The sequence below is a fragment of the Mustela erminea genome, chromosome 1 (assembly GCF_009829155.1).
Source record: "Mustela erminea isolate mMusErm1 chromosome 1, mMusErm1.Pri, whole genome shotgun sequence".
Taxonomy (NCBI): Eukaryota; Metazoa; Chordata; class Mammalia; order Carnivora; family Mustelidae; genus Mustela; species Mustela erminea.
The window spans coordinates 38,920,047-38,946,712 of record NC_045614.1 but is presented as its reverse complement, the minus strand read 5'-3'; the positions used below and the strand labels follow the sequence as shown (position 1 = coordinate 38,946,712).

Genomic DNA, 26,666 nt, shown 5'->3' with positions numbered 1-26,666 from the left:
GGGGGACGGATCTCTGATTCGAAAGGCATGTGTGTGTCTCACTAAAATAAACATGTATGTGCACTTGATTTGGAAAGAGCTAATTAGCAAAAGAGTGAGAGATTAGAGGTATTTTAAGATTCAGACACATGTTATGATCAGTAAACACCATCCGTGGGTATGTACTTACAGAATTGAACTACCCTTTTTATCAGGTCATTTGCTCTGTTTATAACTTTGTCTAGAAGTTGATTGTTGATCAGATTTCATGGTTTGTGAGTATATATTTAATCACAGTTCAATTCTGTTGCAGCTGGCCAACTGAGAAGAAAGCAAGTGACCTCTATGTTGTGGCTGGGAAACCTTTTCCAGTACAGTGAGTCTGCGTCACTTCTGTCTTTGGAGTGATAGCAAGGCTGTCACCTCCTCCCTTTCAGCTGTTTCTCCCCATCGACCCATCAGAGTTAGCCCTTCACGAGCATTTCTGAAGGCATCTTTTCTCTTCTCACCTCTTGTTTGGTCTGTACCTGCTTTTGTTCCATACTGCGCTTTGGTTTCCAATTTGGGGAGACAGCATAGCATGGTGGTTGAGATGGTGGATTCTAACACAGACAGCAGAATTCAAACCCGTGCTGTGCCATTCGTTAGTTTCCTCATCTGTTAAATGGGACAAAGGACAGCCTAGTAGTGTACCTGGTCCACAGGAAGTGTTGCTTTCACACTATCGCTTCTCTTCCTACTGCTGCTATTCTTGGTTTGGTCTACCATCACTTTTTACTCCATCCTGCAGGTCCCTCTAGATTTAGAGTTCATCCAGACCCTGCTGTCGCAGACAGCCTAGCACGCGTCATCCTTCCGACTGCCGCATCCTTTGTTTTCTTCCTCTTCCCAGTTATTAGTGGAGTTTAGGGATTTGCTTGAAACGTACCCTGATATTTACCTACCTAAGACATACAACCAGTGAGCATGACAGGAAATCTTTTCTCAAGGCAGATACGTTTATGAGGATGCTTTTGTTGAATTGTACTTGGTTTGAAAACATACTCTTCTCTCTTGAAGGACTCTTACAGGTTTTGTGTTGGGAGCTAGATCTCCCATCAAGTCTGCCATCACAGTCGTCACAGAAGGAAGTCAAAACTCAGTTGCTACCAGGTGTTTTTTTAAAGCATCATTGGGAGCCTTATTATTGGATCATTGTTTTTCATCTTTGTCTCTTGTGATGCTTTTCCCGTGGATTTCCCACCATTGAGTCCAATGTACGGCACAGTCCTCTTGAATAAAAACCCCTCTTATTAGCAGCACCTCCCCTCCGCATGGGTTTTTAGGTGATCTCGTAGTAGAAGATCACATTTCATTATGCTTTGGAAGAAGAGAGTAATGGCATATTCCTTGTACAGTTGGCCTCTCCCTGCTAATGTACACCAGACTGCTTCATTGAAAACAACAAACAACAAACAAACAAACAAGGTATAATGATAAGAGAAAGGTTTTTCTCCCCCGTGTTTGAACACAAGAAATAGAGCGATGTTGCTGCTAAGTAAAGCGTTTTTCTATTTAGAATGCACTGAGGAGTGTATGGCTGCTATCAGTAGAATATAAATCATCACATTTTTCTCTCTAAGTGCTAAAGTCCACCTGATATTTAGGACAGAAAGAACTCCTTTATCAGGTGTTCTTCTCTCCATTCAGACTCCACACAGATGTTTTATAGGAATTAATGCATTTTGTAGGCATTCTCTTTTTCTTTCTTTCTTCTTCTTCTTCTTCTTTTTTCTTTTCTTTTTTTTTAATTAGGCACTCAGTGTGAAGGGAGCTTCAGGTCCTTACTGGTGCTGCTGGTCAGACTTGCTTAGGGTCAAACCCATTGTCAGGATCATCCCAGGAACTTAAGAGAGCTTCTTGTTCTGGTGCGTGTTTTAGGTCTTTCAAGATGAAAAGCCACAGCAGAATGACTTGCTTTGTAGAAGAGCACAGTCCGGCGGATTCAGCCTGTTGTGTTTGGTCTGCACGTTTTAGACTAACCTGTGTCGGTGGCCCGCATTTAAATATCAAGGGATTCCATCTAAAACAACCCTGCAGCTCTGGGCCTTATGAAAAAGTGCAACAAAACTGGGGCCCACATTCTCAGATGTTAGCTGTGTCCTGGAGCTGGTTGGGGGCTGCTTGCTGTAGCCAAGGGGGCGGCCTAAAATTTTTCTTTTCCTCTGGCCTGCTTTACTCATCAGCATGACCCACTGCTCCTGTTGGCATTGGTTTGCAACCTCTTTAAAGTTGAAAAGGAAAAACAAAACAGAATTGGTATTCTGGAGTAAACAGTATGTTGAGTGTGACTTTTTGATGGCTAACTTTAAGATGAAAGAGAAATATAAAACTTTTGAAACTAATTTTTGAAGTGTATGTATATAATCTCAGTACATAATATTTCTGGCATATAAGTAAATGTGATTTAAAGTAAATGAGTACATATATAAATGACAGAATTAGTATCAATGATATGTATAATTTCTCATCTGCAGAATGTATTATGTCATAGACTCATCAAACTAGAGGGACCTCTTGGTAGCATCTAGGTCTAGGTCAGCACTCGCCTTTAACTGTTTAGAAATTAAAGGTGAGACCCAGATAGTCAAATGATTTGTTCAAGACTGTACAGTTAGTAGGCGGTAATGTTGGGACAGGATACCAGTGGCCTGTTGCTGATGCCAGGCAGATATGGGCCCTAGTGTGTGCTGTGGTGTAGAGGGTTAGAGCAGAATTTTGAAAGTGCACATGTATCTTTTCTATTGTTTTGACAGGTTGATGTTTAAAGGAATATATTTTACTCTATACAGATTCTGTACGCACTCTTCACAAATCCTCTGTACCCCAGTGTCTGGCCTGTTTCTCTAGCAGAATCCTGGTAACTATTTCCTGTGGACCCCTGGACCTTTCTACTGGATGCTCTGAGGAATATAGCAGGCGGTGCCCATAAAACTGAGCTAATTGTCATTCTTCCCCTCCCTAACCTGCTCAGTTTTCTGTTTTGCTGATCTTGGCTATTACTGCCATGTAATGGAAGTTGTTGTGTTGTGTTCCGTGTTTTCTTCTCTGATTGCTCATGTTCTTCATTTCTAGGCCATATTCTGTGTTAGAAACTTCTACAAATGTCAGCATTTTCTTCTCATCCTCCCTGTTCCTTTGTTAGGTGAACCATCACCTTTTGTTAGGACCATTGCAGTAGACTCTTACACTTCTTCTTGCTAGCTTAATCACACTCCCAGTTCTTTGTCATCTCCACTGGTTTTCAACCCTGACTGCCCTTTAGTCACTTTGGGATTCTAAGACTTAGGTCTGGGCCTGATGCCCAGAAATGGGTTTAATTTAGTTAGGGTAAAGGCTCTGGCATCAGCATTTTCAGAAGCTTTCCAGAGGAGTTCTCATGTGTATCTCCAGAGCTGAAAACCCCTGCATGGTGGTTTTCTATAAAACACATCACATGGGTCACTCCACTGCTTCAGTGTCTCTGTTTTGTGAATTGAGTCCTGATTCCCACTTTGGCTTGTGAGGCCTTCAGAGTTGGATCCTAACTATTCCTCCAGCCTTATCTCTGGCCACTGCTTTCCCATGCATTCATATGCTAGTCACTAAGAGTAGCTTACACCCCCTCCTGGAACTCAGAATGTTTCTTGATCATTCTGTGCCTTTACCCATGTGGTTTCCTCCATCTAGCTCTCCCTCTTTGCTCTAGAAAAACAAGCTCCCTATCCTTGAAGAAGATCAGCTCCATTATAAATCCTTTCTGCTACCAAATTATCATTTATCACAGTTTGTTAAAATTTAGCTACGTACTTGACCGTCTTGCCCCTCTAGACTAGAGCTATTCAGTAAAACTTCGCGCAATGATAAGATATTCTATGCTTTCAGATATGGTAGCTAGCTCCCCTGTGGAGCTGGTTAGCCGCATGTGGCTCCTGAGCAGTGGAAATGTGACTAGTGCAGCTGAGAACATGTGTTTTTAGTTTTCATTTAATTTTAATTGGAATATCCACCTGTGACTAATGACTGCTGTTTGGGGGACAGCACAGAATTTGACTGTGACCTCCTTGAGGGCAGGGGCTAAATCTTACTCTTCATTTCATTCCATGTCGCCTGGAGTGGTGTTCACTTGTGTTTGTTCATGACCGAATGAACGAAGGTAGGAGTTGTATCAAAACACATGATCTGACTCACGTACCATTATAGACACCCAATAGACAAATGAAAGTCCTCCAATGAGCGTTACACATGAAATCTCAATTGACTGTCAATCCAGGTCTCGTTACTCGGTTTCACAGGTGAAGAAATGGAGGATCAGAGTAGTTAAATGACTCCGCTCAGCCATAATTACAAAAAAATAAATCTGATATGTTTTCTGTTTATTTGTAGTTGCATTATGAACAGCACGTTTCTTCTGTTACTTCTAGTTCTGGGTTTCTGAAAATATGAACCCCAGAGACCATGTTCTGTGGCCTCGCTTGTTGCTTATAGCCCATCTGGTCTTTTCACATTTCATAGGTTGGCTTTTATCCTTTGGTCACGTAGGTGTTGTCATTTCTTGAGTCTGGGGCTGTTGGCTGTTACCAGGTTTCTTGTTTTTATTATTATTATTATTATTTTTTAAAGATTTTATTTTATTTATTTGATAGAGAGAGAACACAAGTAGGCAGAGAGGCAGAGAGAGAGAGAGAGAGGAGGAAGCAGGCTCCCTGCTGAGCAGAGAGCCCGATGCGGGACTCGATCCCAGGACCCCGAGATCATGACCTGAGCCGAAGGCAGCGGCTTAACCCACTGAGCCACCCAGGCGCCCCTCTTGTTTTTATACTATTACTAAATCTGCCCAAGACCAGAGGTCATGAGTTTGACCAATGACAGTTCTTTCTTGTATGCAGTTTTGAAGACTGCAAAGTTAGAGTTTCTGGAGATGGGATGTATGATCCTATTATTAAAGCTGAAGTTTAGCAGACCACAGATCCGGGAGAGGGAATGGCATTAAGGTTCATCTCAGACCTTAATGTAAAATTGTCTTATAACCTGAAAGCTTTTTTTGTGCAGTGTCTAAATTAAAGCTCTGTTAGTGGGGGGAGGGTAATTGCATTTTTGGTGGGTAGTGAATCTCAATTCTTACTTATAAGAAGTCTATTTGATTAAATCCTTATAGCTTCCTTGCTCATTCTATTTCCTTTTCACTGTGTTATCAACAATAAGGTGATTTTACTTTGAGGGAACGTAAAATTTTCTTTTTGTTCGAATTATATCCCACTCATTCACATAAATAACCGCCATGCTAACCTTTCTTAACATCTTCACAGTTGTGAACAAATACTGTGCAGATGCAATCTGCTTGACCTTGCCTTACCCAATGGTTTTATTGGGGGCAGGAACAAAGACTGGGAAGAGTTGATTTCATGAAGGAACCAAAGAGCTGTTGTCATTAATTTTGTTTACTAGAATTCAATAACTTTATTCATTCAGGAAGATCTATTAGTTGTACATCTGAATCTAATATAATATGGTGTATCATTTCTATCTCATCCAAAAAAATAAACGAGGAAGGGAGAAGGAAGAAAAGAGATATATTAAGTGGCTTTAATAGAATGGGTGTACAGGTCCCCGGGAGAAACTACTGGTTAGACAGAGCAATGTAATAAAATGGAATCATTGCTATATTAGGACAAGCATTGTGTGTACATGGAACAAATTACAGGGGTGTACATCTAAAGAGAGATTCGTTTCTTCTTAGAGGAAGTGGCATTTATGCCTGAGTTATGTGGGATGGGTGAGAAGTGCCTAGGAGAGAAGGGGCAGAGGGAGGTAGTAGGCTTGGGGATGAGAGAGTCCAGGGCACGCACTGGTGTTTGTTGGTGGTTGAACGGAAGCCGGGCAGCAGCCGGAGGTGCGGCCAGAAGGCCAGGCAGCAGCCAACATCAAGAAGGATTCTCTGATACCTTTGGACACTTCAACGTAGCTTTCTGGGCCTTGGAAGCTAAGAGCTTATTGAGTAGGGGTGGGGTATGCACCTGGGGTGTAGGCGACATGAAGCAGCCGTATCAACTTGGGGATGTATCCCAGTAGCAAAAATCTGAAGATGTTTTGAGAAAAGCCAACTGAACTGAAGTGAACTGAACTGAATAAACTTTGCCACTTGTATTTTTCAAGATGACTTAGTCTTCCCTTTGGGGAGGTTTGGGGAGAGCAAGTGCAGAGGCCGGGAGGGAGCTTTGAGGTGGCAATGGCAGGGACCTATGGGAAGCTCTCTTATGTGGGCTCATGAGTCTCTTTTGGGATGAAGAAAAGAAAATGGGAGGGCTATGGCTATTAGTGTGGTGGAGTGATGGAGGCCTCAGTGCTGCCTCTGGAGTCTTTGGCCTTATTTGCTGATGAATGGTGGTGATGTTCCCTGAGGAAGGACAATGCAGGAGATGTCCTCGGAGGAAAAGAGGGTGCTGAAGAAGTTGGTGGATAATGGAGGAACAGAGTCACAGGGGAGACTCTTCACATGGGAGGTATGGAGAAGAGGAGAGGGTCTGCCCTGCCGACCAGACCAGATCAGAAAAGACTCAACACTGAACGACCCTGGTGACAGGTTTCAGTGCCTCAGTACGAACAGAGGGAGATGTGGGAGGTGAATAAATGGAGACCAGAAGAGTGGATGGCTCCAGAAGTTTGTGGAGAAGGGGACGAGGGACTAAGAGAAGAAGTTGCTTGATCTGTTTGCTAATGGAGATTTCAAGGCCTCACTAGAATCTTTGGCTTAAACCTTACTCAGAAATTTTAAATCACACAACTTTAGATAACTCTCTCACTAGTGGTTAGTTAGCAGCAAGTCAGAGGCTTTTTGGAGGTAAGCAGAGCAGGCACGTGGAAGCACAGCAGGCTGGATCGTATGTGATAGACGTCCATAAGGAGAAGACCCCCACCCCTCACCCCCACACAAGTAACAAGTTTGTCAAGGGGGTCGGGTGGCTTTGGGTGTTAGTTAGGAGTTAGCCCCACACAGCTGGAAAAGCTCAGGGCTCTCGTGGGTAAGAAGCTTGCAGTGATTATTGGGAGTTTATGTGTTTGACAAAGGTTTCCATCGAAAACATGAGGGCAGAACAAGTTGTGGTGCTAAAGGGGTCAAACGGTTTTCTAGAAAATTCACTTAATGGCAGTATCCAGGCCCCCAATCCACCCATAAGAAAAAGAGTCACTTTGAAAGGTTTCTGCCTTTTTTGTGGATACCATGTAATTCTATCCTTTTTATGAATGTCCTCCTCACCCCTAAATTTGTGTGTGCTTTTCTAATGGAACACATCTCTACATTCAGTAACCATGTTAATTTATGGGGGATTTTGGACTTGTAAGGAGTGAAAAATGGGAAGGTAAAACGACTTCTCTTTGTTTTAGTCTAAAGAGGTTTTTACTACTGGGTTCTTGACATCTTCCACCTTAGTTTATCTTTAATTTATCTTTAACTGGAACCATTTTGCCCATTAGCTCTATTCTAATGACCTCTTGAAATGGTCAGATTTACAGGCAACACATGACAGAGAAAATGCAGAAAATCAGCCAGCTTCTCCTGACATTCAGCAGCAGCCTACGTCTAAATAGTGGAAAAGTTTATTTGCTTTTTCTGAGGATGTGCTAAGTGATTTTGCAGTTTGAGTGGTATGGCCTTCCAGCACTTAGGCCTGCATTTATTAAATAAATTTGTTCTCTAACTCATGTGTTAAGTGTGTATTATGAAACCTCAAAGCCAATTTCAGTGATTGCAATGTGCAAATATTTTTTAAATTATGTAATTAAATAGGCCTTGGCCTGCAAGGTCCACCGAAGTAATTTATTAATTGAATAGTCTGATTTAATTGTATGTTATTTTCGTTTATTCAGGGAAGAGCCTGCATCTGTTGCAGAGATAGGAGGAGCCTCCTCTGCTCTTGTCACTGGGGGTGCAGAGGTCTCTCCAAGAAATCTTTAGCACCCAATTAAATATTAACCAAGAAGAAGGGATTTGTTCTTTCTCCCCTCAAAACTCTGTTTTGATGATCTGAGTCTGGTGTTTTAAAGGGAAAAGAAAAAAGAAAAAATGTCTTGCTGGGGAGAATTATTTGTAACTTCACTGTGTTTATCACTGTATTATTTAGAACTGAATCACTCTTCTCTCTTTAACTGTGGCATTGCTTGGGGTTACATAAGGTACAGGCAAAAAGAGAGAAGCCCTGTTAATTCGGTGTTAGCTGCGTCTAGCTATGGCTAAAGCCTTGCCGTATCTGTTTCCTTAAAATGTCATTTTAAAGGTATTGTGGTTTCAGAGCAGCAGCTGTGACTGAAAAGTATGTAAACTAAGCTGTTCTTGCTCATATCATTTTTATATTCTTATGTCAGACCAGAAGGCTGCTTTAAATTTATTTTTCATTGTGTATTAGTTCTAGAGCCTGTTTTTCTTTTTTTTTTTTCTTCCTTGGGAACATATGTTCTTTGGGACGTGTGATACTCATGCGCTGAGGAAAATAACAATGGGGCGGGGAGGAAGGTACCAAAACAGTTTCTTATTTGTTGTATTGTATTTGGGAGAGGATGAGTTTAAAAAAAAAAAAAAATTAACTCTCGCAAAGTAGAATTTTGGGGCCTAGCATCTGTGTTTTAGGAAATGAGAGAATTCAGCCATACTGTACCAAAGTCACGTGAAAGGCAGTAACTTTTAGAAGTCCAAATTGCTTTCCCAAAAGGAAAATATTTTTTGTTGCTATTAAGTATAGTTTATATTGCTACCTCAGAACTTTTTTTTTTTTTTCCAGTGGGGCCATTTACTTAAATTCTTAGTTAATATTTCTATATAGAAACGTCTTTGTCTCCGGAGCTCGCCTTTGCAAATTCCCATTTAATATGCGGTTGTGGATAAGTATTTATTCATACCATGTGGTACCCCACACCTGATCAAGTGACTGTATGCGTCATGTCAGCCAGCAAAATGTTTGAGTGACTTGTGAGTAATGGTGGCATGGAAGGTACAGAGGGTTGAAGGAAACAATAATGGGAATTTTTTTTTCCCCTTATGTATTTCAGCATGCATACTGCCTCAGCTCTGCTGTGGAAATTTGGAAGGTTGGATAGAGAAATACTCCTTTTCCTAAAGAGTTGTAAAAGCAGAGTAGAAAGTATGAACTATTAGAAATTTCCATGGTAAATATAATTTGATTACATGTGTTGGTAATTTCCCTCAGAGCTTAGGATTTCATTCGGAGTGTAGTTTCACAGTGATATATTTCTTTCCAGCTTTTGAAAACCAATTTAGCCTTAAGAATTTGCCTTACGATTCCACTGCTTTGCCTCATGACACCAGGCCCACATCCGGGTGCCCCAAGTGAGGGAAGTCATGTGGTAGGAAAGGTGGGTCTCTCATGGGTCCACTGTTCAGCTTGTCTCGGCCCTTCTGTCTGGTGCTGGACCCCAGGTTGTAGCTTCCTTCAGGTATAGGCTGGCCCTGGGAGTCCTTGCATCTCAGCCTTGGAAGAGGTCTCAGGGCATCGGGCACAACGATTCAAGAAGTCATCAGATGGAGCAGGGGTACTGATCTTCTGGGAGGGACGGTAAGCCTAGCATTAGAGCAGGGCACTATGGAAGTCTGTCTCTGGAAGATCCTGGGGAGCATAGTCATGGCCGAGGGCTTGGGGATAAAGGCTGCTTTCTAGCCCGTACACCAGTATTTCAGTATTTTAACCGCTTGTTGAGGCGACCACGGTGTTGGTGTCATGGTTGGTCATTATCCCTGAGTACTGCTCCTCTCTCAGCAAGGAGACTGAGGTCTGGAGACGCAGAGGGACTTTCCAAATTCCTGGTGAGTTGCTAGTAGATCCAGGAGTAGAAGAAACACACTCTCTTGCCTCCTAGTGGCATGTCCTTTCCGTTTCCCTTTGCTCCCTCTTCACTGGGGTGTAGAAATAATCTTTTTTTTTTTTTTTTTCCACTTATTTCAAACCAAAGACGATGAAAATAAATTTCCTCAGGGATAAAACTGAAGAAAAAACAAGATGTTGGAGCCTTGTAGTGAATGACTTCATAGAAGAAAGCTAGCTCATTTGGATTCTAGCTTCAGATTCAGTGGGCTGGCAGCATTTATGGGACATTTGTGACGCCCTCTACCCTCTTCTACGTCTCTTTGGGAGACAGGTCCCAGGACCCTGCTCCGAAATGTCCTTTTGGCCTGATGGGTGTTTCCAGTGACCACATTCTCTGTCTGTTGCTTCTCCATGTTTGTGGGGAGTCGGGGGCTCCCGTCCCTGCTCCTTCTGCACCACCTGTGTGGCCTCAGTCACGCCCTGAGTCTGCTCCCCAGGAGGACGGGGCTTGACTAGACCCCCTCATAGGTAACTTTCCGCTCTGAAATGTGTTAGTTCTTCTCTCTCACCTGAGATTTTTTTCACCCTCAAAACCTTATTCTTGGGGCACCTGGGTGGCTCAGTGGGTTAAAGCCTCTGCCTTCAGCTCAGGTCATGATCTCAGGGTCCTGGGATCGAGTCCCACGTTGGGCTCTCTGCTCAGCAGGGAGCCTCCTTCCTCCTCTCTCTCTGTCTGTCTCTCTGCCTACTTGTGATCTCTGTCTGTCAAATAAATAAATACAATCTTAAAAAAAAAAAAAAACAACCTTATTCTTTCCACCTCAAAGTCTGGGTCACACAGATGGGGTGGGAGAAAATGGATTTTTGGTCACAAAGACATACATATGTCTCACTGAATGTCCGTTTTGAGGTCACCCTCTTTTGTCATTGGTAAAACTTGGCTGAGGAATTTCTGGTAAAATAAATCTACTTCCTATTCTGACTGGATTATGGTTTTCTTTCTTCCACTCTCTCCTCCTCTTCCCCCCGCCCCCACTGTCACTGATAAATTTCCACAGTATGACTGGGTGGTGTTTCTGTGGCCTTTTCCCCACCCCACTGAAGAAGCTCATGAAAGATTGTACGATGTGGAAAGCGCCTTACCGATTAAATAGAAGCCTGGTTCATATAAAGAGACTTGTTTCTATATGGAAAATATGAGCCCCCCCCTTTTTTTTTCACATGGACCAGGTGTGGATTAGTTCACTGAACCTTTCACCCAGCCATATTCCCGCTTGTAATTCTTCTGAGGCATAGTTCAGCCAAGTCAAAGAAACATGTTATTAAAGGTGAGCTGAAAGGCATTTAAAAAATAAACAAACTGTTTAAGATCCTAAATCAGTAACAGAATCTATATGCACAGACTTGAAAAGTACAAGAAAATGTGTTTCAATACCTTTTGCTTCCAGGCCGGTTTCTCCTCCTGCCTTCTTTGAACGTTCCACTCCCCCCCCTCCCAATTTCTTTTTGGTCATTGGTGGGATAAGCAGGTGACTCTGAGCTTAGGTTAGGGCTCTTTCCTACCTAACAACCGACCCTCTACTGAAGGAGGTGAAAACTCCAGTCTTACCTCTAGGATTCTCCACCCAGCATGGAGGGGAAAAAAATCAGTCCTTTGATTTTATTTGAGCACTGTGTTTTTAAGGAGTTTCAAATCCAATACACATTCTCTCCTTTTTTCTACCTTTGAGCGTGGCAGATCACCAGATCGTATTAACAGCTTGTAGAGATGGCAGAAATGAGGCGTAGGAAGTTTGAGATTTACATAAGTTGTATTATCCCTGCCTGTGAAAACAGTGGCTATCCTTTCTGTGGCCCTCACTGTGTGCCAGTCACTTGTGTAAGCACTTTTCCCATTAATACATTTCTTCCTCAAAAGCACATTATGCACCAGAATTAAGCCCGTTTTATGGAGGAGGACACTGAGGGACAGAGAACTTGAGTAACTTGCCTGAGATCACGAGACCGGTAAGCAGCAGAGCTGAGTTCGCTCCTGAGAACTGAGCTAGCCAGGTTGGACTAGACTGTGCAGTCAGATATTATATAGTATTTACTATTAATTGAGGTAACCCAAGGAAGCATTAAGAAATAAAGATATTCATGGTCAGCCTTGCTGTCCTCTCTTCCTCCCCTGACATTTTCCCCTAATTTAAAAAATAAATAAATAAATAAATAAATGATTTATTTATTTATTTTTTTCCTGTTTTCTTTTGGTGGTTTTTTTTACCTTCTAGCCTGTTCCCAGGGAAGGGAAGGACTAGGCATCAAGCATCCTCATCCTGTTGTCCCGCTTCTCCCTTGATTATCTTAAATTTTCACTGTGATCGTGGAGTTCTGGAACGCCGTTCTCCCATTTTTAAAGTAATTCCAGAAAGTAGGGACAAAGGAGGAGAGGGGTTTTTAAGGGTGGGTCTTCCTGGCTCACCCCTTAGGAGTACGCGGCTTCTTCCGAGGGGAACTGGAAGCCCCAGTTCTCCGGAGTGGACACAATGCCACTCTCAGAAACTTAAACACTTGGCTGAAAGGACTCCCCCCCACCACCCCTACCCCTGCTGCTTTACACGATGGAAAAGGGAGGGGGTTCAGGCAAAAGCTTCATCTAGTGCACTTCTGAGTAGCTTTGCTTCATTGAAGACCATATGCTGAGCTTGTCAAAGTCATCTGCCCGTTTCAGCCATTCTTGTTTTAGGAACGTTAACTTGCTGTATTGGGGAAGCAGCATCATATGTGAACAGCCATGCCAGGCTTCTGCCAAACATCCCTGGTCCTCTGTCAAGTTCTGGGAGGGCATTCAGTGGAACTTTATTGTCCTAAGGATTAAAGCCCCCCCCCCCCCCCCCCCCCCCCCCCCCCCCGCCCAGCATCAGCATTATTAACATAGCATCCTCTTGGTACAGAGAAACCCTCCTAGCTAAGGAGCCAGGAGGGCGGGTCCAACCTGGCTCTAAATCACATTGGCGCTTGCCAGTGTGTTTCCATTGGGACCCGGAGAGGTGACGAAGTGCGGAAAAGCCGAGCGATGGGTCGGAGTTGAGTGGAAAAGGGAACTGGGATCTGCCAATGTCAGAGAATTCAGCAAGAGAGGCATGGGAAGGGAAATGGGATGAAGAGGTGCCAGGAAACGTTGCCTCATTCTCTGGCATTTTTCTGGTGGTCAAAAGTTAAATCTCTCCTTTTGAGTCACTTGCAAGCACTGTGGGCTCACAGCTGCCAAGTTGTGTAGTCTACGGCCCAGTAAAGCGGGGAAATGGGTATAAGACAGGAGGCTGTTATTTTCAGGGTTCTTGAAGAGGTTCAAGAGGTTCCCCCTCCTCGGATTATGTGAGTGGGTTCATTCTCATGTGTCTTTCTCCATGGGTCAGCCTGCCCACAATGGGGCCCACAATATTTAACTAGGGAGCCACTGCTGTGCGGGGGAGGGGTGGTCCCTTCTGTATATACCCAGGTGTGAGCCGTGGTGCATAAACAATAGGAATAGAGGAGCTGGAATGAGATCACCATACTGGTTAGTGTCATTCATTCCATATGCATTTATTGACCGCCCCCTGGATGCAGCCACTGTCCAGTACTGACATACAGCGTGCAGGACAGATGAAGTGCTTGCCTTCATGGAGTTTACATTCTGATAGTTTGCCCCACACTGAAGTGTCCACGGTCAAGATTAACATGACTGGTTTTATCCATTGCCGAAACTTTCCCAGAAAAACCAAACGAAATCTGTTTAGCTGCAGACCGGAGCCGCCAGGAGCCAGATGTGGCCATGGGAAGACTCTCTTTGAGAGCTTGTCATCTGGCTCCAGCTGTGTTAACCTAGGTCTGGTAGACAGCCATGAGCTGCGTCTGCCAACTGGTGGCCAGACCCTAGAGCAGGCTTAAACAATTAGTGGAATCCCTTGCCCGGTGGCTAGATCCGCTGTGTGTGTCCTAAGATTACCACTGCTGTCCAGACCAGGAGCATCTGTGGTCTGGGGCAGAAACACCCAGAAGGGAATTGAAAATCAGCTCCCTGAGAAAGTAGGCTCGGCTTTCTCATCCTGGAGCATGGAGAGGGAGGCAGGGGAGGTACAAACCAACGTCAGCAAGAGAACAGAAATAAACCAGACGTGGCCCCCCACGTGCACGTCTTGATTCCAACCAAGAGTGCTTGCCTGATACGGACCACCTGCCTCCAACATGCCCTGCAGAAAAGCCAAGAGTTGGCCCACGAGAGCCTCTCTTTCCCAGTTACTACTTTTTGATTGTTGCCCCTTTGTGAGACCCATTTATGATGGCCTATGTTGATTTTCCCCAGAGATTTCCATTAAAAGTCTTAGTTCCCACCTTTGAAAGCAGTGTGCCGTAACTTTTCAAATATCCACCTTCCGAATGAGTACATACATAAATAAAATGCTTTAGCCTACCTATGTGTAGAGGATTATCTATCTATCTATCTATAGATAGATAGATAGATAGATAGATAGATAGATATACCAAAGTTTCTGGTTTCATGTACTAGGCAGGCTCTGCTCTTCTTTGGGAAAATAATGGTTTTGGTCATCTGTAGTCGAGCAGACTTCTGACCCCACAATTGTTGCTCAGTTGATGTTTGCAGAATGAGCCAGATGAGGACGATTTTTAGTCAGCATGCTGACTTCCAAGGGTGGTGATAAAAAAATGAGTGAGGTTCTTTCAAATAATAAGGGAAACAACCCACCATTTAGAGCCAAAAGAACAAAAAAGAGTAAAGGTTTACTGGGAGTAATTTCAGAATTCATCTTTCAGATATCCTCATCTAGTATCTGATTATAATAGAAAACACAAGAGGGTAGAGATGAAAGCTTGCAAGGGGCTTCTCTTGAGCCTAAGCATATTTTTTTTACCTGTGGGGACATCTTCATCATAGTGAGTTTCAACCAAATAGTTGAAGTGGGGGAAAATTTCAAGATGCTAGTTTATGTGTGAAAATCAACTTTTGCGTTCTCAGTGCATTGTGTAAATTTGCCGTGCAGGAAACATAAGTGAAGCCATTTGGTTTTGTGGCATTGGTGTGGGCTGGCTAAGGGGGTGGGGGATAAAGTTGAGGCATTGATATAGTACGAGGAGAGCCAGATGGTTGTATTACACATCTTTTGTGTTCTTGTTTGCTTCTTAAAGCAGTTGCAGAATTTTGCCCTTGGCGATATTTTCTTCGTGCTTGTATGTTCTGCTATGAATTTACTTTTTTGTCAGAGTACTTTGAAAGAAAAGCCTTGCTCTTAAAAAAAATTTTTTTTAACTTACATTCTAGACTTGTGAAGTCAACAGTGTGCTCATAAAAATATTTTTTAAATGATAAGTGTGTTAGTAAACAGTGGGAGGAGCAGCTTTTCTTTTTCTCTATAGCACGCTGATTTCAAATGACATGTCAATTCAGAGAAAGATTTTTGCAGAATTATAAATGTGGAATTAACGATGAATGGGCGGATGGAGACAAAACAGATATGCCGTTTCTTCAGTAGTGATGAGTCTTACCTGATTAGAAATTTTAACTTTTTCTATTACTTTTATAGCAGCTTCTCAGGTTGTGGTTTACCTGTTGTGTCTTTCCAGCCAGACTGACTTTAAGTGAAGTGAGAATGCTTTGGGATAAGTCCGCGGCTTTAGCCTGGGTGTTTGGGTGGCATTTAGTACAACTGTTCATCATACCACCGTTGAAATGTGTATTTATTTCCTACTAAAAGCAAATTACATTTTGCGATCACTGATGGCAAGGGATAGTTAAGATGTTCTAACTGCCTGTAAGCGATGATACTTTATCACTAATGCTTTTTTTAAGAAGGAATTTTTTACAATTTTATTTATTTATTTGACACACATATATATATAGATATATATATATATATAGAGAGAGAGAGAGAGAGTGCACAAGCAGGCAGAATGGCAGGCAGAAGCAGGCTCCCCGCTGAACAGGGCTCAATCCCAGGACCCTGGGGTCATGACCTCAGCCAAAGGCAGACGCTCAACCGACTGAGCCACCCGGGCGCCCCGTCACTGAATGCTTTTAATAAGGAGTTGCTTTGGAGCAGCCCGCCCCGTTGTGATAGAATGGTTCAGAATAATTTAATGCCCTTTTCGCAGTCCCGGTTTATTATCTCTTTTTTCTTTGCTGAAATGAGAGAAGAGCACAAGCACAAGGTCCTTGGGTGCCGGTTTATTCTCTGTTGTGCACAGATTTCCAGTTTTAGTTGGAACCTGCAGCCCCTGATGAGAAAACAGGAAACTCACAGTCCTAACCTTATTGAAATCTCTGCCCGCTTTAGTCACAAGTCTGAAGCAACTCCTCCCAATAATGAGGCCATTGTACGCATCATATCTGATCAGTTCCTGAAATGTTTTAGTAAGTCTATCTTACAACATTATAAGAAGATAATCAGCAGCCTTAGAAGGTCCCCATCTGGACTGTAGAGTTCTTTTACTGAAAGATGTTTTGCCTTTTTGAGATAGCTCTCGCGTTTCATCATCTGTTCCGCTGAGATGAAGTGCATATGAAAAGTCAGTGACTCTGAATCCATCTGTTGTTATTATTTTCCACTGATAATTGGCTTGAACAATGAAATGTCTGTGTCTGCAGCCTTTGAAACTGTACACCCTGTTTATTTTCTGGAGGTCTCGCTGCAACTCCCCCCGCCTCCATTTTCGCCTCCTTCCTTCTCTCTCAAGCTTTACAGCCAGGGGCGCTTGTGTGAGGATGACATCTTTGACTCTGTGCATCAGTATGTGTCACTCAGCATCTAAAGCTTGCATACGGATCTTTGTCACAATCCCCGTGTCTGTGCCGTTCGCGCCAGGATCCAGCCCTCTTGCCACAAGAGGCTTAGCTGGGCCACAATGCATGCATCCCTTACCTGGCTCGTCGTCTTATTTCACTTTCCTCATTAAAATATTAATTTCGAGTATAGTATCTAATACCTATGGAATTAGATACTACCTCTAATTGTATAATATATTCAGTTGCATCCAGGTTTGCACGATAGAGAGCATTAATATTGGATTCCACTAACAGCACTTCCATTAGCTTGCTCAACCAGTATGAGATATAGATGAGCTAGGAAGCATAACTACCCGCCAGAACTGCCAAAACAGTCATTAGAAGCTCCATGGGGATGGACAAAGGCTTTTTCATAGTGATATACTGATTAAATTTTGTTCTATGGTTTATTTGCATCAAGGTTAGATCACTATCGTCTGTGGAAGGAGGTTATCTAACACCTTATTTGGAAGGTCATTTCAAGACAAAATAGTGAACAGAATAGGCATCTTTAGTTTCTTTGGGAACCCCTCTTAGGGAGATCCTGTGTTTTTCTTCTGGGGGGTGGGGGTGCAAAAGTTTAAAAAATTTTTAATATTTTTTCCAAGTTATGTCATAATATATGTTTGAGATAGGCTTCCTCTGCTTGTTAATAATTAAAAAAAAACTTTTCAATAATATTCATTTGCTTTTGCAGTAGAATGATATAGCCCGAGAGCAGTGTTGTGTTAATAAAATAGAACTTGGTTTTGAAATAGAAAGCTGCCTTATTTCCCTTGGCTAGCCTAATTGCAGTACATTCTCTGAGGCTGGGAAGGATCTGTGACCTACCCTTTTTGGTCCAAGTAATAATGTAGACACGTCCCATAGCATAGCCGTGCTGGATTTGCCCCCATAGTACTCAGTGGCATTAGAAGGAAGTAGGGGACCATAATCTTACTTATGTTTCAATCGAAATCATTTAATACTGCAAAAGTTATTAAAAAATAATTAAGTTACTAAGACCAACATGTAGCTGGAACATAGAGTAGGAGGGTAGAGGTGAGTGTGTTGACTCCCTAGGCTGAGAGAAAAGGCAGTAGTGAATTCCTGGGGCCTGTGTGTTTTTCCTTTTGCTTAAATTCCTTGGCTCTAAGGACAAATTATGTTGAGGTATGGCATATTCTCTGCCGAAATGGAGAAAATTGTTGACTGTAATTATGTTATTTAATTGAAATTATAAGTGGTTGAGGCCACTCAGTTAAAAGCATCCTTTCTAATATATGGGTAATGTTTTTAAATGAGTGGGCATGGATTGATGATATTTGAAAGGCAGGCATTTGGGATGTATTTTTGGAAGACTCAAATTATGTTCCTTAAATCATTAGTGAACTAAAGAGTGCAAGGTGGCATGGGGTTTTTTGTTTGTTTACCTCCTTTAATTAAATACGGGTCAGTGTTACATGCGTGCCTGTGTGTACCTGTGTATATGCGCGCACATGGGTATGTATGGGTGTGTGTATATTTTATATCTGTCAATTTTTGTACATAGATAACATAGACCCTTCACAGGTATGGGTCTCAAGGAACGGTTTATAGTGTGGCAAAGCACAAAAAACAAAAGGTGTATTGTGGCTGAAAAATGTGATTGTTGACAACTCTCATTGAATTTTAAGATTTAAATGCAAGCTAAGGTCAATCTCCAGTGATGGGTCTTATGCCAACTTCTTTTCGGAGTAGCTAGAGATAAAACAATGGCACTATATTCGCTCCCCCATTATCCCCCCCCCCCCACTCCAGGAGTGAGTTCTTAATTACTAATGAATGCAATTCATTTTAATTGTTATTATAGCAACATAGCATTTAACTGTCTCCTGTTTAGTGCTTGTGCCCTGCAACCGGCGGGGTCTCCTGTCAGGGAGAGGACAGGTAGAAGGCACAGCAGGCGTCTGATTGAGCGAGTTATTCATTTGCTGAGTGTTTGTGTTTATGCAAAGGGGCCTCTTCCTGCATATTTAATCTAGAGTAAGGCAGTGGCTTTTGTTGTGTTTAGCCCACATACCTTCAGTCCTTCCTCACACTGCCGCCAGCCTGGGAGCCCTGCGAGCCCGCAGGCTTCCAAGCCCCTGTAGTTTCTCCCTTACAAACTCTCAACTTTCTTCCGTTGTGTGAAAATTGCCTCTCCGGCCCCAAAGCTTTCCTTCCTCACCATGAGCCGGTAAGTCTGTGCGAAGCCAAGGCTGATACTTTGTTTCATTTTACAAATGTTGAGAGGCTACTTTCCTGCTCTTCTGGGCGCCTCCCGCCAGCGACAGCGACCTGGGTCCTGGTTCCTGGGCCGTTGTCAGTTGCTGGCTGCCTTGAAATAGACGAGTACAGGTGCCTCTTAGGAACCGGGGCTGAATTTTTGGACTGGCAGAGAGAGAGCCTCTTGGAACCGGGGCGGGGAGTGGGGGTGTGGGTTGGGGGGGAGAAGGAGAGAGAGAGAGAGGAACAGCTTTATTATTCTTTGTCCTAACAAATCCTGTTTTGTAACTATCCTGGAGATAATGCTGCCATTGTTTGCTAAAAGCCTTCAAACAGTGTGTAAGACCGAACTGTAAGAAAGCGGTGAAACTCTGCTGCGGTATTGTCTATACCCGGGCCAGGGTCCTCCCCGAAGGTCTGTGCCGGAATAGGAAGGGTTTTCTTTAGTGGAAATCGAATCGTCTCTTCATTGATATTAATAGCACACTAGAGAGGTTGGCCATGATGCTGAGAGAGGCGGTCGGGAGGGAAGGAAATCTGATCTTGCTGGTGGTGGGGTGGGGTGGGGGGGATGACAGCCTCTTGGCCCCACGGTGGAGGAGACATCCATCCAGGCTCAGCCTGCATAATGGCATCCTGGCTTAACTGTTTGCTCTAGGAATTTTAATCTTGAGCTGTTTGTTTTACTATCTGGGGTCTTGCTATTTTTTGTTCCCGTACTGTCTTTAGAAAGCACCATATTCAGGGTCTAATCCAGTCTTTTTAAAAAGTGGATTAAAAAAAAAAACTCAGAGAAATTGATGTACTGTGCACTTAGATCATTCTGGGCTATGATGGTAGAATTCGGCTTTCTTTTACAGTATTATAATTTCAAAAATGAATTGCCACAGCAAAGAAGGGACGAGCCACCCAAGGAAGATATGTCCTATGTAAAGATATTTCAGGCACTAGGAATTGTGTCCAGGGTCTAAAAGAAGGAGTTTGCATTACCAGTTAACTGTTGCCTCTGCTTGAGTAACTCTTTTCAACAGAAGAGTGTGCTGTTCCCCCGCAGGTTGGAAACTGTGAGAATTTAAATAAAATTTCATCAACCTTATTAAAATATGTAGGGAGTTGGGTCTTCTTGGGTACAAATCAGTCTAGAGACTTAGAAGCATTTATTAACAGTGAGGCTGCTGTAGGTTTTTAATAATAAAATTACAAATACCTTATCTAATTGTAAGTGTATGACTTTTATACTCGGTTTTTAAGGGGAAAAATACTTTTTTTTATGAGTAAAAGTAACTCCGTCAGAGCACCTTCTGTGATTAGCGCTATTGTATTCTTAAATTTTGATTGATAGAGATAATAGTTTTCACTTAAAAATACAGACAGGTACTTTAACTTTCCATGACAATAGCTATTTGCATTTCTTTTATCTTTTTGTTTAACATTTGTGGGGGTTGGGATGGATTTGATTATTAACTCTTATTGCACACTAAAGGTAAATCTAAAACAAAGGCTTTGTTAGAGCTTCAAAGAGAAAACAGCAAATATTGTTTTTAGGTTTCAACATTTAAAGGCTGTTAAAGGATACCTATAAAATATTTTCACATGACCATGACCAGGGTTTTACTTTTCTGTAAGGTAAGCGAGAGGAGTTTATCCAGAGGAGATGGACCAGTGTGGTACTGCTGTAGGTGGGGACAGGAGTGGGGGCTGCCGGCCTGCAGCAGTCACCCCCTCCCTGGGGCATGCCTTGCCTCGCCTCAGGTTGTCCTTGCCCCTTGGCTTATCTTCTAGTATTTTCAGTTTTTCTTAGGAGAATGGACCCCAAGGTTTGGTGCCACGGTTTGGTGAGAGTCCCAGAGGGTGAGGAGAAAGGAAGCAAAATGTGCCCCGCAGCCACAGGAGGGGACTTTTGGGGACGGTGGGTTTATTTGGTAGACAGAAGTAACAGCAATGTAGTGACTGTGAACCAGCGAGCCTGGCTGGTGTCCCAAAGGCCTGAACCGTACAGCTGGGCCTTTTCCTTCCCATGGCCCTTCCTTCTTTTCCTCTTTCTCCTCTTTTGCGCTCCCAGGTTTTTTTTCCCCTCTTATTTCTTTTTCTCTTTTCCTTCCTGCCCTCTTTGCTTTTTCTTTCTGTAAGCCTGACTCAATATTGAAGTTATTAGAGCAGAGAAAAAACCCTCTGCGGTTGATTTCTGAGTGGATTTTCTTGTCTCGAGTGCAGAAAACGAAGTGACCCTTGTACTATCATTTTTCAGCTAGGCAAATTTGTGTTGATATGCTCCTGTTTTCCTAAGAAATCTTTGAAAAACAAGACACGAAAATCCACATGAGTTAGGAGTCTCTAGTTAAAGAGACAGGCGTCTCTTGGAAATTGGCCCATTTAGACCTTTGATTTTCTTAGATGAAGTACGTGTCCTTTGATTGGAGTATTTGGGGTATGAGAAGCTTGAGCTATGTTCCTGGGCTTTCAGAGAAGGTCTTCTCTAACCAGATACAAATTACTAAATCGCCACCTTCCTCGTGGGCCTGGAGCTGGCTGTGACATCCTTGCATCGCTGGGGACACTGGTGCCCAGTATCTTCTCAGGCCTCATTTGGTGGACTGAAGGTTAAGATGAAAAACATGGTGTTTTTTCCCCGTCCCTTTTGTATGATCACGCAAAATGAAACCTAATGCAGAAATCCTGATGCACATCGTTTCCTTCAGCTGCCATGGAAGAAAGGGGGGACAACATCTTAGTGGGAAAAGTCGAGTGTATATTGTTCATTTTCAGTCTTGTGAAGTCCAGCCTCCGTGTTTACCTGCAGCTTGGCTCCACGCCAGCCGGCATTTATGTATTCTTTATTGCATTGATGAAATTGGGGGGCAAAATACACCCTATGAAGTGTGACTTTGAAGCACTGTTTAACTTGAGATGTCCGCAGACAGTGGGGAGTTCTTAAGGGGTGGCACGTGGGAAGGGGTAGAGGAAGAGGACAGTACCGTGAGCTTTCTAATGAACGGGTTGCTGCTGAGGGTTGGTGTCTTGCTCAAGGTCTTTATGGTCAACGCGTAGATTCCGGTGGACAGCACTCTTGCAGACAATGGTGAGGCGGCCACACCAGGAACAGTTCCAGTGTTCACGGGATCCTAACTGTACAGAGAATGACACAAAGGAGAATAAGTCATTTTTATTTACCATATTCCTGGCTCACTTTTAAAACCTACAACCAATGGGAAACTCCGGAAAGATAGAAAAAGACAATGCACTTCAGATGGTAACAGCATTTTAAAAGAAGATGCGTGGGCTGGAGGGGAATATTTTTTTTTTTATATTAAAAAGCTTTACATAACCATTTAATTTTAGTTTTGATGCTGTGGGGTGAGTAAGCATTCAGGTAACTAGTTGATATATTTGATAAGTAAAAGTAATTGTTTAAAAAAAAATTGCAAACCACTCTGGAAACGGAAGTTTTACATTTTGGAAAAAAAATGAAATACAGGTTGTTCTGCTAGTTGTTGATTTCTGATTCTTCCAGGCTCGTCATGATGCAGACTCAGGCCCCAGTACTACTCCCTAATTTTCTTGTCTGTTATATTGACACATTTCATTTAATTTAGCATGATGGCAAACAGCTGTTGAACTATTAATCTTTTCTCTGCAAAGCTAGAAAAATATCTTTTAGATTACTTGGCTAATGTATACTAAAAACTAAAATCAACAGAAATAAATTAATGACTGGTCAAATGTGCATATGCATTAAAATTTATGGAACTTTCACAATAGAGGAAAACATGATTTGTATCCCACTGCCAGTTTTCTTTCTTTCTTTCTTTCTTTCTTTCTTTCTTTCTTTCTTTCTTTCTTTCTTTCTTTTTGTATAAATAAAAATAAAATGTAGCTGATTTTGTATTGCTTGAGTAATTATAAGTTGGAGGGTCAGTTGTATAATTTAATTTCCCTAGGGGAAAATTATACTTGTAAAATCTGTGAGGGTAAATCAGCATATATTTTTGTTCTGTTCATTTACACACTGTACTGTGTAGACAGGTGTGGAGAGAAATAGGCCCTGCTCTTCCCTTGAAATCCTTCTACAGGTTTGAATCCAGGGCTCAAGATAACTTGATTCAAAGTACGCATTTTCAGCAGGATTTTCTTTTAAATTAAATTTTAATAAGGTCCAGTTGTTTTGCCAGGCCTATATGATAACAATCTCATCTGCACTGCAAAGTCTAATACTATAGATCTGACTGCCAAACATGCAAAAATAAATGTAACTCAATGGATGAACACGAACATTAGTTTAGAGCATGCCCATTGGAGGGTATGTCAAGTAAAAAGGAGGTAGAATGGCCATTCTTGCCTTGAATTCAGTAAGATCTGCCGAGTTCACTTCCTTTCCATTTAAGATTGTACGCGTGGTAAGATGGAGATTTCTCGTGTCTGAGATTATCGCTGTGCCTTGTATCTAACGAGCTCCTCTTACTTGGGAGGAGTGGGGCTGCTTTGCAGATCTCCCCCATTACCCTGAGGACCCCAACATCATTGCTCCCTGTTTTCTTAGCACCATTTGTCCTGTGACAGAGTTCTCACCAGTGGAGAAACCAATCCTGGGGACACACATCAGCAGTGTGTCTCAAAATTTTCATTTTCAATTTGAATTGTTTTGTGTAAAAACAAAAAGGTTTGGGGCAGGTTGCAAAATAGTAATTTTAAGTCCCAGGGCTAGGGTTTTCCCCCACCCAAATGGTGAACATTTATGGTGAAAACCTCCAATTTCCTCTTACAGTAAACATGAAAATTATGATTTCACTCAGAGCCTGCATTTTTTTTTCCAATCTTTATGGCAAGAATCTGCATATACTTGCTTGTGGAAATGTCATAAATTGGCCTCAGATCAATTCCTCAAAGATAGTACTCACCAAAGTGCCACTTTCAGATTTTAGCCCTTGTGAAATAAGATTTAACTCTTCTCAATAATGTTTGCCTTTCCACATTCAGGGCTGACAGCAGAGGGATAAGCAGGGATATATTCTGTATAAAATTAAAACCACTTCATTACATATTGTTCTGAAGAGTGAGCAAAAGGATATTAACATTTTAGTAAAACGATGATACGATCTTAGCATCTTGCAAAAAAAATGACATGAGCATTCGGTCAGCTGATGTGGAGTGAGTCCTGTACCCTGTCGGTATCTCGCTCTAAATTAATAAACAAATGTTTTTCTTTTCACTTGTGCCATATGTTGATCCCAGTTACATGGGCAGAAAGAGGCAGCTTGTAATGTTTCTTAGAGGATTACACACTGTTTTGCATAAGAGAGTATGCAGATGCAGGAGTAGATGTGGGATAAAACATGTTCCAGGCTTTCTTTGTGTTTTAGGGAGCTCGGTTTCAATTGTTTATTTCATCTGACACAAACCATTTTTATTTAACTTGGTAGATCTGGTAGATAAATGCTAAGTGGAAAACACAGTGTGAACAGCTTTCACCAACTGATTAACCCCCCAGCCCTCCCCAAACTTGAAGATCCTGGTGCTCCTGTTCATTTTGAAAGGTTCCAGGGTAGCATAAGCATCTCGTCTGTAAGAACTCACTCTCCTCTTGGGGGTGGGGGTGGGGGGAGTCAAGCCCATGCGTTAATGAAATCAGAGATGTTGTGGATGTTAACCAAACAGACACGTTCAAGGAGCAGACTGGTTTCCAAAAACAAAGGCCTATGAGTCACGTATTATTGCACCAGAAAATAAATTGATCGATGACAAGATGAGAAAAAGTTAACTTGCAAAATTCGAAATGTTTCACCTTGACTTTCTCCACCCACGTTGTTTTTGTTGTCTTGAGGCGCTCACAGGCCTGTGCTCCAGATCACTGGTCTTGGGACTTGTTTTTATTAACTCTGAAAAGTCATTTGCCATGCAACGTAACCGAGTCCTTCTGTTGCCCTTGCATCTGTCCCAGGCAAATAGGTGGTTGGTGCTGTCTCTTGACATTCAGATTGTGACGTTCTCTTTTGTTTTCAGGGTAAGAAGTGACCTTTTGAGGTGACTATACCTGAAGATTGCTTTCCAGAAGCCAAAAAAGGTAAATGCAATACGATTAGTGGGATTATATCTTGGCCCATATCTCCCTCCTTCTAGATATATCTCAATTCAACTCTTCTCCGATCTCTGTAGCTGCCAAAAATACGTATGCATTTGTGCATAAGTCCGCATGCTGTAGCATCTTTGGGGGAGATCTTTCAAGAAAAGACTGTCCTTAAGAAATGGTCCACAGAGGGACACCCCCCCCCCAAATGGTTTCAAATTTTCTCCTCTTTGTTGAAGCTGAACTTTTATTTATTTGTTTATTTATTTATTTTTTGGTGGTGGACTCGGTGGGCTTAAAGTTAGAAAGGAATATGCACATCACAAAAGCGGTGATTCATAAAAGCGAACTTGCTGCGACCACGAGTAGCGCCTGTCAAGTAGCGCCTGTCGGTGTTTTGTGCCGAAGTGGTGTCATACCATTGATGTTCATCTGGCGGATTTATCATCACCTTCTTTCAGAAATTAATAGTCAAGCACCGTAGCAACCCAGAGCACTGATGCAACTGCTCAGTGGCATGGGGCACACCCCTGTGATGTCAGCGCTAGGCTGCCTCGTTCTCTTGACCTTGCTTGAAAATCAAATGAGTATTTGATTTTAAAATAGAAGTTTGCAGAGAGACTAATGTAACTTGATGAATTAAAGCGAAATTAAATTTTCTCAAACCCACTTTGGGGAGGGGGAACAAAAAACGCGCATTTCAAATGCTTACGGATGCTCCGGTATTTTCTTGATTTCCAGAGGTCTCGCTCTGGTGAGGCCGTGGTCATCTGCCCCAAGTTAATCTTGCCAGTCATTTTCATGGCTGAGGTTTGTCAAGGAGCATCTTCACTTGATTCTTGAATTTAGGCCAGTAACAGCTCCATTTGCGTTCGTGGATTTGTGTCTGTTGTAAAACAGGTTCCTTGCTCCCCTGGTTGCACGAGGTCTCCACCCAGATATGACTAAACTGAGTTTATGAATTGGTAAGACAGAGATTTCCTACTCTTTAGCTACACACGTTTTGGGTTTTTGTTTTTGTTTTTTTAACCTTTGTAATGTGAAGATTCTTGGATCACTTTTGTTTTTAATCTTAGCATTCTGGGACTCTAGAATGCCTTTTAAAGGTATGGATTCATGGTTAGTGTTGCATTCTGGTGCACTTGATTGGAGGCCAAAAAAATCACTTGCTGCATTTCACCATCATTGCTGTTTAAATAAAACCTTTGTGGGAAGCTCCTGCTTGCTCACCATGGAAGACAGTCTCATTTCTACGAGGCAGCATGGAAAGGGGTAGATTTCCAACTGGTATTGGGGGTTATCAAGTCCAAGCACTTCACTTTCTGAGTCTCAGTTGTCCAGTCTCAGTTGTCCAGTCTTAATTAACTTCAGGGATCTACAAACTTCTGTGAAGGGCCATGCAAGATACATCTTCTGTTTTGTGGGCCATTCCATCTCTGCCACAGCAGCTCAGCTTGGCTGTACCTTGTGTCTCCTGGTCTCCGTGAACCCTGCGAGATCTCAGTCCAGGACGTTCCTCATACAAAGCTGTGCCAGGTGTTTAACTCAACTTGTGCCATTAACTAGCAAAGATTTCTGGCAGAGCCCAAAACTGTGATTAAACAAAGCTGAAAGCATGGTTGAAAAGATGAAATATTCACCTTGAGAGTTGTATTACCCCGACAGCTTCAAATAAGGGCATCCTGAGCACTTTTCATTGTTTTCTTTGGAGTCACCTGTAAGCATGAATTATTTTTCTTCTGACTTGATGTCTTTATAA

At 42.4% G+C, this 26,666-nt stretch overlaps 1 protein-coding gene across 8 annotated transcripts in view; it reads left to right on the top strand.

The window, feature by feature from the left end:
- The window catches only part of FOXP1 (forkhead box P1), a 579,941-nt gene that overhangs the window by 232,126 nt on the left and 321,149 nt on the right, over positions 1 to 26,666 (top strand). For 7 of the 8 annotated variants that reach the window (XM_032359520.1, XM_032359607.1, XM_032359621.1 and 4 more), the window contains one exon: positions 24,844 to 24,904. The gene's annotated coding sequence lies outside the window, so the exon portion shown is untranslated. Of the gene's footprint in view, positions 1 to 18,648; positions 18,818 to 24,843; positions 24,905 to 26,666 lie in introns of those variants that run through there. The other variant, XM_032359575.1, reaches the window with a different exon arrangement.